Source organism: Ailuropoda melanoleuca, chromosome 19, assembly GCF_002007445.2.
Source record: "Ailuropoda melanoleuca isolate Jingjing chromosome 19, ASM200744v2, whole genome shotgun sequence".
Taxonomy (NCBI): Eukaryota; Metazoa; Chordata; class Mammalia; order Carnivora; family Ursidae; genus Ailuropoda; species Ailuropoda melanoleuca.
In genome coordinates this window covers 10,784,373-10,794,634 of record NC_048236.1, presented here as the reverse complement: position 1 = coordinate 10,794,634, position 10,262 = coordinate 10,784,373, and the positions used below count along the sequence as shown (strand labels likewise).

General features: G+C 48.3%; 1 non-coding gene across 1 annotated transcript; it reads right to left on the bottom strand.

Annotated features, from left to right (window-relative positions):
• Nucleotides 1-486: 486 nt before the first annotated feature.
• On the bottom strand, nt 487-588 carry LOC117797197. The gene has a single exon (XR_004622115.1). It is a non-coding gene; the product is annotated as a U6 spliceosomal RNA (small nuclear RNA).
• Nucleotides 589-10,262: the final 9,674 nt, after the last annotated feature.

The window sequence follows — 10,262 nt, the reverse complement described above, 5'->3', positions numbered from 1 at the left end:
GATTCAGGGAAGTCCTCCAGGAGGAGGAGCAGAACTCGAGGTAGAGCTGGAGGAAGTGGGAGAAAGGCATTGCAGAGCCAGCAGAGCCGAGCTGCATGGGCCAGAGCGGTGCCTCGGGCGTCCCGAGAGCCAGCAGTCGTCTTGGCTAGCCAAAGGCCCAGGCGAGGGGGGAGATGATTGGAAAGGTAGGTCACTGCCGAATCTAAGCCTAGACTGCAATGTTCATGATTCTGGATTTTTGGATCCTGAGCCTCAACGTCTTCACCCACAGAACGGGGGCTGGGGGGGTGGACAGTCCCAACACCGTGCTCACAGGGGTGTCTCATTTGACGGTGGGTTGTTTTTGCCTAAAGCGCCTCAGCCAGTAAACAGAAGAGCCTGAACAAACCTTTACCTCTGGACTTCCAGCCCACTTCCACCTCCGTTGCTCTGGTGCATGTCTCCATATGGTGCGTAAGCTACTCCTGTCGAGTGGGGTCTTTCTAAAAAAATTAGGAATGCTTCACGAATTTGTGTGTTCTCCTTGTGCAGGGGCCATGCTTAATCTCTGTGTCATTCCAGTGTGAGTAGAGGTGCTGCCAAAGTGACTGCATCTCTCTGTGCCTTTTATTTTAATTTAATATTAGAGAGCATGAGCAGGGGGAGGGGCCGAGGGAGAAGCAGACTCCCCACTGAGCAGGGGACGCAATGCAGGACTCGATCCCAGGACCCAGGACTCCAGGATGACGACCTGAGCTAAAGGCAGATACTGAACCGAATGAGCCACCCCGGCCTCCCTTTCCGTGATTTTAGAAGTGCAACTACGTGTAGGTAGGAGAAAGCACTGCCGTTCCCAGCGGAGCGTGATGGTCTCCTGACAGGTGGCACCGTGGCCAGCCTGCCTGGCCGGGAATCCCATTGCTCCTACTCACTGGCGAGTCACAAAATGCTGCCTCAGCGTCCTTGCCTGTAAGAAGTGATGGTGGCACCTGCTTCAGAGGTGGTTGGGAAGATTCCATGAGCCACCATGTACCATGGTTATCCACAATTTCCATAAGCCCGTCCCCAGCCCTGGGTGCCTTGTGCTGAGCGGAGAACGGCAGGGGCATCGGGGAGACTTGGGCGGATGTGGCTGGAGCAGCAGTACCCCCTCTCCGCACAGTGTTTGCCAACGGGAGGCTGTACGGTTTGGTGCAGGGCCCTCCTGGCCCTGATGGACGGTGGCGTTAAGAGGGAGGAGAAGATGGGCCTTGACCCAGCTTTACACCCTCCTCCCAGGGAATCAGGCCCGGAGGCTTGTATTTCTGGGACAGCCAGAGGAAGGGGACTGGAGGAGGCTGGTGGAAGTGGCAACACTCAGCTGTAGGCACGTGGAGCCTCAAAGATAGACCCCGTGCTGCCTGGTAATAATCATGGGTGCGGAACAGCTGGTATCGTGCCGAGGGTGATAACCGCCTAGTGATGCTGCCTTTGGAAACCCCTGAGCTCACCACCTGCACCCCTCAGAATGGGGACACCGAGCTGGAGTGGTATGGGTGGAGGCCAGGCAGTTTGAGCAGCTGTGGTAGGCAGGACGATGGCCCTGATCCCTAGGACCTGTGACAAAACCTTACATGGCCAATCAACTGTGCTGATGTGATTAAGGACTTCGGGATGGGGAGACTAGCCTGGATTATCCAGATGGGCCCAATTAATCACGGTGCTCCTTAAAAGCAGAGAAACGTTGCTAGCTGTGGTTCAGGGGAGAGGGAGGCGTGGCTAAGGAAGACCCGTGCCACCGGCTTTGAAAAAGGAGGAAGGGGGCTTTGGACCAGGAAATGTGGGCAGCCTCTAGAAACCGGGAAAAGCAAGGGAATGGATTCTCCCCTAGAACTTCCAAAAAGGCACACTACCCTGCAGACACCTTGATTTTAGCTCAGAGAGACCCACATCCTATTCCTACCCTCCAGAGCTGCAGGAAACTCTCCTGGAACGGAGGAAGACAGGAAGGGGCACAGAGAGGTTTCAGAGAGTCTGAGTGTTTGGGCCCCATCAAGGGTGAAGCAACTGTAATTGGAGTCAAAGGTCAAACCTAAGGTAATACATTTAAGGAAATGTGAGCCAAGTTTTTGCTGGGCCTTGATGTGGAGTGTGTTCGACACCCCCCGCCCCACCCCCAGAAAGAGGCTGTCCCTGAAGCCATCTCTCTTAACTACTGCTCAAGATTTCTGATTAGTTCTCTCTCCTTTAGGATAATTCGGTGTTTCTCAATGGGGCAAGGACAGGGGTAGTTTTTCCCTCAGGAGATATTTAGGAATGTCTGAAGAAAATTCTGCCTGTCACAACTGGGAGGGGGGATTGCTACAGGCATCTAGTGGCTAGAGCCACGGGTGTTGCTAAACATCTTCTAATGGGCAGGAACTTACTCCCCACCCCCACAACTAAGAATGATCCAGCCATACATGTCGACAGTAGGAAGTCTGGAAGACCCAGAGATAGACAAGCTGGGAGGAATGGGTCCAAACCCACATGGCTGATGAGTGAGAGATGGCCCTGCTTCTCTGGCTCCTCCCTCAACCAGTTCCCCGAGTGTCCAAAGTCTGCTTGCTTCCTCTGTCCACACATAGGACCCACCCCAACTCAGGCATTTATGACCGGCAGTAACCGGGATGACTTAAAAAAGGTGGTTTCTTTTTTTTTTTTTTTCCTCAAAGATTTTATTTGAGAGAGCGAGAGAGAGAGAAAGTGCTTGAGCAGGGGGAGGGGCAGAGGGAGAGGGAGAAGCAGACTCCCCACTGAGCAGAGAGTCCAACGTGGGGCTTGATCCCAGGACTGGGGATCATGACCTGAGCTGAAAGCAGACACTTAACCCACGGAGCCACCCAAGAGTCCCAAGAAGGTCGTTTCAATTCTGAGTAGCCTCCAATGGCACAGGGGTAGTGTCTCTGTAAAACACCATCTCATCTCCTGGTCAGTGTATCTACTGTTTCTTGGAGGTGCCTGTCCCATTCCAGCCATGTCCCCATGATCATGTCTTTCCAGACTGAGCAGAGAATTCCAGTGACTATTTCAGTGATCAGGAGACAGAGCTAACCTCAGGATAGCCTCTGACTCACCCTGAGCTCTTCTCCCTCTGTATTTCCCCGTCATCCCCGCCCATCAAGGTAAACCAGGTGGTCAAGGCCTACCTTGGTCTGGCGGAGGGGTTGAACCCAGGGTTAAGGTGTACAGGCCCCGGCCACAAGCACTGCAATAAGTAGGTTTTGAAAGAATTGTTTCATTTCTAGTTTTCAGGGAACTTGACACAATTTATGTGATATAAACAGAGGTCTCTCCACTGTACAAACGAGGAAACAAAGCTTTGAAAGACAATATGTCTCAAACGTGGGGGACTGTGGTTCTGGGTGGTGAAAGCCCTAGCTACCTGCCAGGACACATCAAGACAGTCTTTGCCAAATTCTTCCCCAGGCCAACAACTGGTGTTACCACATCTACAGTCAAAATGCATTAAACTCACACTTGGCTCCCACTTTGTTTCACCCCATTTCTCACCATTGTGATAACCACTATTCGTGCCCCTCGCCTTCCCCATCCCAAACCCTGCCAGGTGAAAAACTGGCAAGGAGACAGAAAGTCTTCCGAACAGAGCAGTGTCCCACAGCACATACAGACAAGGGTGACGGGTGCTCACTAGTGAATGCAAACGGTGCTTCTCTCAGGTGGCAGATTTATGGGTAAATGCTAATTTCTTCTTAATGCCTCTCTGCATTTTACAAAATGGGAATATTCATTTTATAATCAGGAAAAAAAAGTTTTGAATCCTGCATTTCCTAAGGAATGATACAGGGAAGATGTGAGTCTAGAACCTCTGTCTTTTCAAAGTGAGCCAGGCTCTGTCATCTTTACTTTCCAGTAATGTTTGCCAAAAAGTTTGGAAAACTCACAGGTGCTTCCCAGTGCGCTTGTTGTGTCTTTGGAAAACATAAGACAAAAAGGCAAAGTATTATTGCCTGTCCCAGAAAGATTAGTGAGAGGATGGTGGCAGGCTTCCTCCATAGTGGCTGACCCGAAGGGTCCAAGCAATATGGTGGCCACATGGGCAACTATTCTCACACTCAGAGAATTCTGCTTAATGACCATCTCATTAGAAGAGAAGCCTGTTCATTCTTTAAGATTTTATTTATTTATTTGAAAGAGAGAGCACGAGTGGGGAGAGGGGCAGAGGGAGGGAGAGGGAGAGGATGAGAATCTCAAGCAGACTCCGTGCTGAGTGTGGAGCCTGATGTGGGGCTCGAACTTACAACCCTGAGATCATGACCTGAGTTGAAACTAAGAGTTGGGCGTTCAACCAGCTGAGCTGCCCAGGCGCCACAGAAGCCTGTTACTGTTTCAACCTTCTTGGTCTTTAGATTTCCCTTGCCTCTTCAAGTTCTTTAAGATTATTTTTCCTAACTCAGCTCTGCTTTGAAACTATTATTTCTGCTTCAAATACTTCCGTTTCTTGTTGAGTTGGGACAGGGGTAGACAGGGTCAGGAACATACATCATCCTAATCAGAACAAGCCCATTGGGTTCTGAAAGGGACATTCAATTTAGGGGCAGTAGAAGCTTTCTGGCTCTTGACTCTTTTGGCTCAAGGATTATAAACTTGTGCTTCTTAAATTAATGTTCCCGAGAATCAGTTTGGGCATTTGCTTTCATTTGACCTTGTATTCTTTAAGCGCATCTGGTCTCTTCCACTTTAACTTGGCTCTGTGCGCCTTTTTTTTTTTTTAAGATTTTTATTTACTTATTTGAGAGACGGAGATAGCGACAGAGATAGAGCACGAGCAGAGTGGAGAGGGAGAAGCACGCTCTCCGCTGCGCAGGGAGCCCAACATGGGGCTCGATCCCAGGACCATGAGATCATGACCCGAGCCGAAGGCAGACTCTTCACAGCTGAGCCATCCAGGTGCCCCAGCTCTGTGCACTTCTTAAGGTTTCTTCCTATTCCCAATCTTCTTTGGACTCTTCCATGTAATTTCTCAGGCTCTCCTGAGAAGAATTAGGAGGGCTGCTCCCGGATAGGATTAGGAAATCACTGAATTTGCCTTGCATGCTACCAAGGGTTTCCTGTGATCTTCCTCACCTTTCCTCCTGTATCCACCTTTGGAGCTTCACTGCCTTCCATTAATCTCCCCGAAGCTGCCCAGAGCCCACGCACCGCTCTAGACCTCCAGATTCCTGCCTGCACTGACGGCAGTCTTAGCCATTGGTCAGGGAGAAACAGAAGGTAACTGTGTGCTCCCCGATCTTGTGCCCAGAGCGGGCCTCACAAGTCAGTCAGTCCTGGCGTGGTTCCCTAGTGGGTTCACACTCAGCACCAGAATCTGCCCCCACTAGCACTTCCAGCCACCACTACAGTTGATCCAATCGGTTGTCATTGATTTGACATGAGCTGATTTGCCCTGGGATGGGGGAATTTCTGATCTAAACTACCCAGTTGAGAAAGGTCACAAGTACAGTCTTGGGTTTGTTTGTTTGGTTTTCAAGATTTAGGATTTCCTTTTTTTTAAAAATATTCTTTTTTTTTTTAAGACTTTATTTATTTGAGAGAGCACAAGCAGGAAGGAGGAGCAGAGAGAGAGGGAGAAGCCAACTCCCCGCCGAGCAGGAAGCCTGATGTGGGGCTCCATCCCAGGACACTGGGATCATGACCTGAGCCCAAGGCAGACACTTAACTGAGTGTCCCAGGCACCCAAGATTTATGATTATAGAATCTTCTTTCTGGGGGCTCCTACTTACAGAGCTATCTTCTCCAGCCACCTGAGTGTTACTGTTCTTTTAGACCCTTCCATGCAATAATGGTTTCCATAGATAGAGGGCCGGTTGCGTGCTGGGGCTTCACAACTGTAGGATTTGTTGTCACAGCACCCCCTGCAGGTGGTCATCGTCCTCCCTGGTTTACAAGTAAGGCCCCAGGGGCTACGTGAGATAACAAGTGCTAGGAAGGGTGGGGGTTCACAGCCCAGGCTGCTGTAACTCCAGAGTTCAGGGCCTTCTGGCTGTTTTCTGCTACTTTCTTTCCTCTTCAAGTTCTGAGTTCGGGGAAAGCATTATTCCTTCCTGTCTGGGGGTAATAATATCCTGTCTTTCCTGGTCAGTTCCCAGGGACGCAAAGGACTCCTGGTTAAGGTTTGAAAGATGGGAGCCCCAGTGTTATCACTTGCTCCCAGCAGTACCCGCCTCTGCTACAATAGGCTTGAATTGGGGGCGTGCAGGCAAGGAGGTCCTCCTCTGACACCCTGATGGTGGAGAAGGTCACAGGTCTCCCCTCCTCAGCAAGGGTTACCAGGATGGTCGCGCGTGGAATCAGCTATGTGTTTGGGCATTTACTATATGTTGCGCTCTGAGCTCAAGTCCTTTGGTCCAATTCGTGGTGTTCGCACCACATCACGCAGCTGGCATCCCGCGCATCACCTCCCATCGCAGTGCTCCGGTTAAGGAGATGACGCAGAGGCCGTGCCTCACAGATGGGAATGAAGACAATCAGGGCAGAGGGGGAACTTGGCTTCTGCTGTGTAGCTCAAGGGACTGTGAGTCATCAGGCCAGGGGATGGGATCTCTCGGCCCCTGTCCACATTCACCTGGGATTGTGGGTTCTGCCCTGCGAGCAACTAGCCGTCCGTTAGAGAAATCAGACCGCACGCAAGAACAGATTGGAGGGAGGTGGGAACGGGCATGTGGGTGCCGGTTTCGCGCCGTTGGTGATTGCTGGCCCCAGGCCCTGCCAGCCGACGGCGGACGGCGAGCCTTCCGAGGGCGCGGAGCAGTGTCCGCTGGTACTCTTCACCCACTAAACAAACACCAGAGCCGTTTTCTTCTTCACTGTCAGGAGCCAGGGAAATAGCCAGACCAGGACAGACAACTAACATTCCAAATTAAATCTGATTAAAAGCTGTTTGGGAGGCAGTGGCCTTGTATCTAGAGTGACCATTCATCCCAGTTCGTCCAGTTTAACAGTGCCAGTTTCTGCTTGTTGTCTCAATGTCATTAGAAAACACACTCCTCTTTCCACTAAATATTCTGATTTTGTCAGTAAATGGACTATGTGGTCACCTGGCTTATATAGCAGGTTTCAGCTTGCTCCTTTGGCGACAGAATGGGCTGGATAGATTGCCAGTGTTTGAGGAGAGGTGAACCTGCATGGACTTCCATTTGGTGGGCAAGAAGCCGATGCCACTGATGACACTTCCACCCCGTCCATCTTCCGTGGGCTGTGCGTGCGTGCCTGCATGCGCGTGCACGTGCACACACGCGCCCAGTGTCTGGTGTCAGTCACCACTCTTTGTACAGTCCCACATGCTTTTGTGAATCTCAGTTCCATGGCCAGATGCCTATTGGAGTCCCAAGAAGAAGGTGCAGATGAGGAGACCTTGAGTGGATTTAATAGCGAGGCACCGCAGCTCGCATCCGGCAGGAGACGGTGGGAGGCAGGGCCGGGGGCCTCCAGATACAAGGTAGCCACAAATTGAACCGTTCACCTGTGAAATGGGGACAGCTTGGCCTCTCTTCTACCCCTTCCCATCTGTCTTACCTGCGCTGCTGCCCCAGATGACTCATCCCAGGATCCCTCTCCTGTTTTCCAAAGCAGGATATTCTATTTCCTCAAATAGCCGAGATAAACTGGCCAGATAAAAACGGGCCAGGACAGCTGGGATTCCTTGGCTGACTCTTGAGGACTTCACCGAGGCAAGAGTCAGAGCTCTGTCATCAAGATGGCATTTCATTTAGGGCCCACACCTTACTTCTTAGATCCTATCATTTGCAGCTTTGAAGGCCAATCAGAAGGATTTGGGAGTGCTCCTGTTTTCTTCTGAATGTGAAAAACAGCTCCCCCATAGCACTGACTACAAATAAAAGCAAAAACCAATGGTGGGACAAGAGTGTCACCTAGCGGCAAAGGCATGCTTTCATTTATTTCTTTCAATAACGCTACTATCAAAAGGCCATAGGAGGCCCAGGGCTTACTAGGGATTCTTGATATTATTTTAATTGAATATAGTTGGCACACGATGTCACCTTAGTTTCAGGGGTGTGACATAGGTGATTTTGCAAGGCTGTCTGTTACGCTGTGCTTACCACAAGAACAACTACCATCTGTCACCATACAATAGTATTAGAGAACCATTGTGCATCTTTCCCATGCTCTATGTTTTATCCCCATGACAGTAAATAACTGGAAACCTGTATCTCACATTCCCTTTCACCCTTCGTGCTCATCCCCCTACCTCTTCTCCTCTGGCAACCATCAGCTTATTCTCTGTATTTCCGAGTTTGTTTCTGCTTTTTGTTTATAGATTTGTTTCGTTTTTTAGATTCCAAGTATGAGTGAAATCATAGGGTATTTGTTTGGGTCTGTTTGGCTTATTTCACTTAGCAGAATAACCTCCCATTCATCCGTGTTGTTTCACATGGCAAGATCCATTCTTTATTATGGCTAATATTGCAGTGTGTGTGTGTGTGTGTGTGTGTGTGTGTGTGTGTGTGTGTGTATACACCATTTCTTTATGCATTCATAAATCAACAGACCCTTGGGTCGCTTCCCTGTCTTGGCTATTGTAAATAATGCCACAGTAAACACAGAGGTGCATGTATCTTTTTGAATTTGTTTTTGTTTTCCTTGGGTAAATACCCAGGGGTGGAATTACTGGATCATATATTTCTAGTTTTAATTTTTTGAGAAACCTCCATGCTGTGTTCCACAGCGGCTGCACCAATTTACATTCCCACCAACAGTGCACAAGGGTTCCTTTTTCTCCACATCCTCATCAACACTTGTTTTTTCTTGTTTTTTTGATTCTAGCCATTCTGACAGGTGTGAGGTAGCTTTGATTTGCATTTCCTTGATGATAAGTAATGTTGAGCGTCTCTTCATATGTCTGTTGGCCCTCTATATGTCTTCTTTGGGAAAATGTCTATTCAGGTCCTCTGCCCATTGTCTAATTGGATTATTTGCCCTTTTATTGGTGTTGAGTTGTAGAAGTTCTTTATGTATTTTGGGTAGGAACCTCTTCTCAGATACACCATTTGCATATCTCTTCTCCCACTCAGTGGGTTGCCTTTTTGTTTTGTCGATGGATTCCTTTGCTATGCAAAAGCTTTTTAGTTTGTTGTAGTTTCAATAGTTCATTTTTGCTTTTGGTCCCCTTGCCTGAGGAGACCTACCTAGAACAATGTTGCTAAGGCTGATATGCAAGAAATCACTGCCTGTTTTCTTCTGGAATTTTTATGGTTTCATGTCTCACATTGAGGCCTTTAATACATTTGAGTTTCTTTTTGTGTGTCCTGTGAGAAAGTGGTCCAGGTGCATTCCTTTGCATGGAGTTGTCCAGTTTTCCCAGCACCATTTATTGAAAAGACTGTCTCTTCCCCATTGTATATTCTTCCCTCCTTTCTCGTAGATTCGTTGACCGTTAAAGCATGGGTTTATTTCTGGGCTGTCTTTTCTGTTCCTCTGGTCTATGTGTCTGCTTTTGTGCTGGTCCAATATTGTTTTGGTCACTACAGCTTTGTAGTATATCTTGAAATCTGGAGTTGTGAAACTTTCAGCTTTGTTCTTCTTTCTCAAGATCCCTTTGGCTATTTGGGGTCTTTTGTGGTTCCGTATGAACTTCAGGACTATTGCTTTGGTTCCGTGAAAAATGCTGTTGGGATTTTGACTGGGGTTGCATTGAATCTGTAGATTGCTTTGGGCGGTATGGACATTTTGACAATTCTTCCAATCCATCAGCATGGGATATCTTTCCATTTGTTTGTATCACCTTCAGTCCTTCATCAGGGCTTCATGGTTTTCAGAGTACAGATCTTTTACCTCCTTGGTTAAGTTTATTCCTAGATAGTTTATTCTTTTCAGTACACTTGTAAATGAACTTGTTTTCATAGCTTCTGCTACTTCATTATTAGTTTATGGAAACACAACCGATTTCTGTGTATTAATTTTGTATCCTGCAAGTTCACTGAATTCATTTATTCTCATAGCTTTGTGGTGGAGTCTACGTTTTCTGTGTATAATATCGTGTCATCTGCAAATAGTGACAGTTACACTTCTTCCTTGCCAATTCGTATGTCTCTTATTTCTTTTTCTTGTCTGATTACCGTGGCTAGGACTTTCAGTGCTATGTTAGGTAAAAGTAGTGAGGGTGACGATCCTTGTCTTGTTCATGGTCTTAGAGGAAAAGCTCTGTTTTCACCATTGAGCATGATAGCTGTGAGTTTGCTGTATGTGACCTTTATTATATTGAAATGTGTTTCCTCTAAACCCAC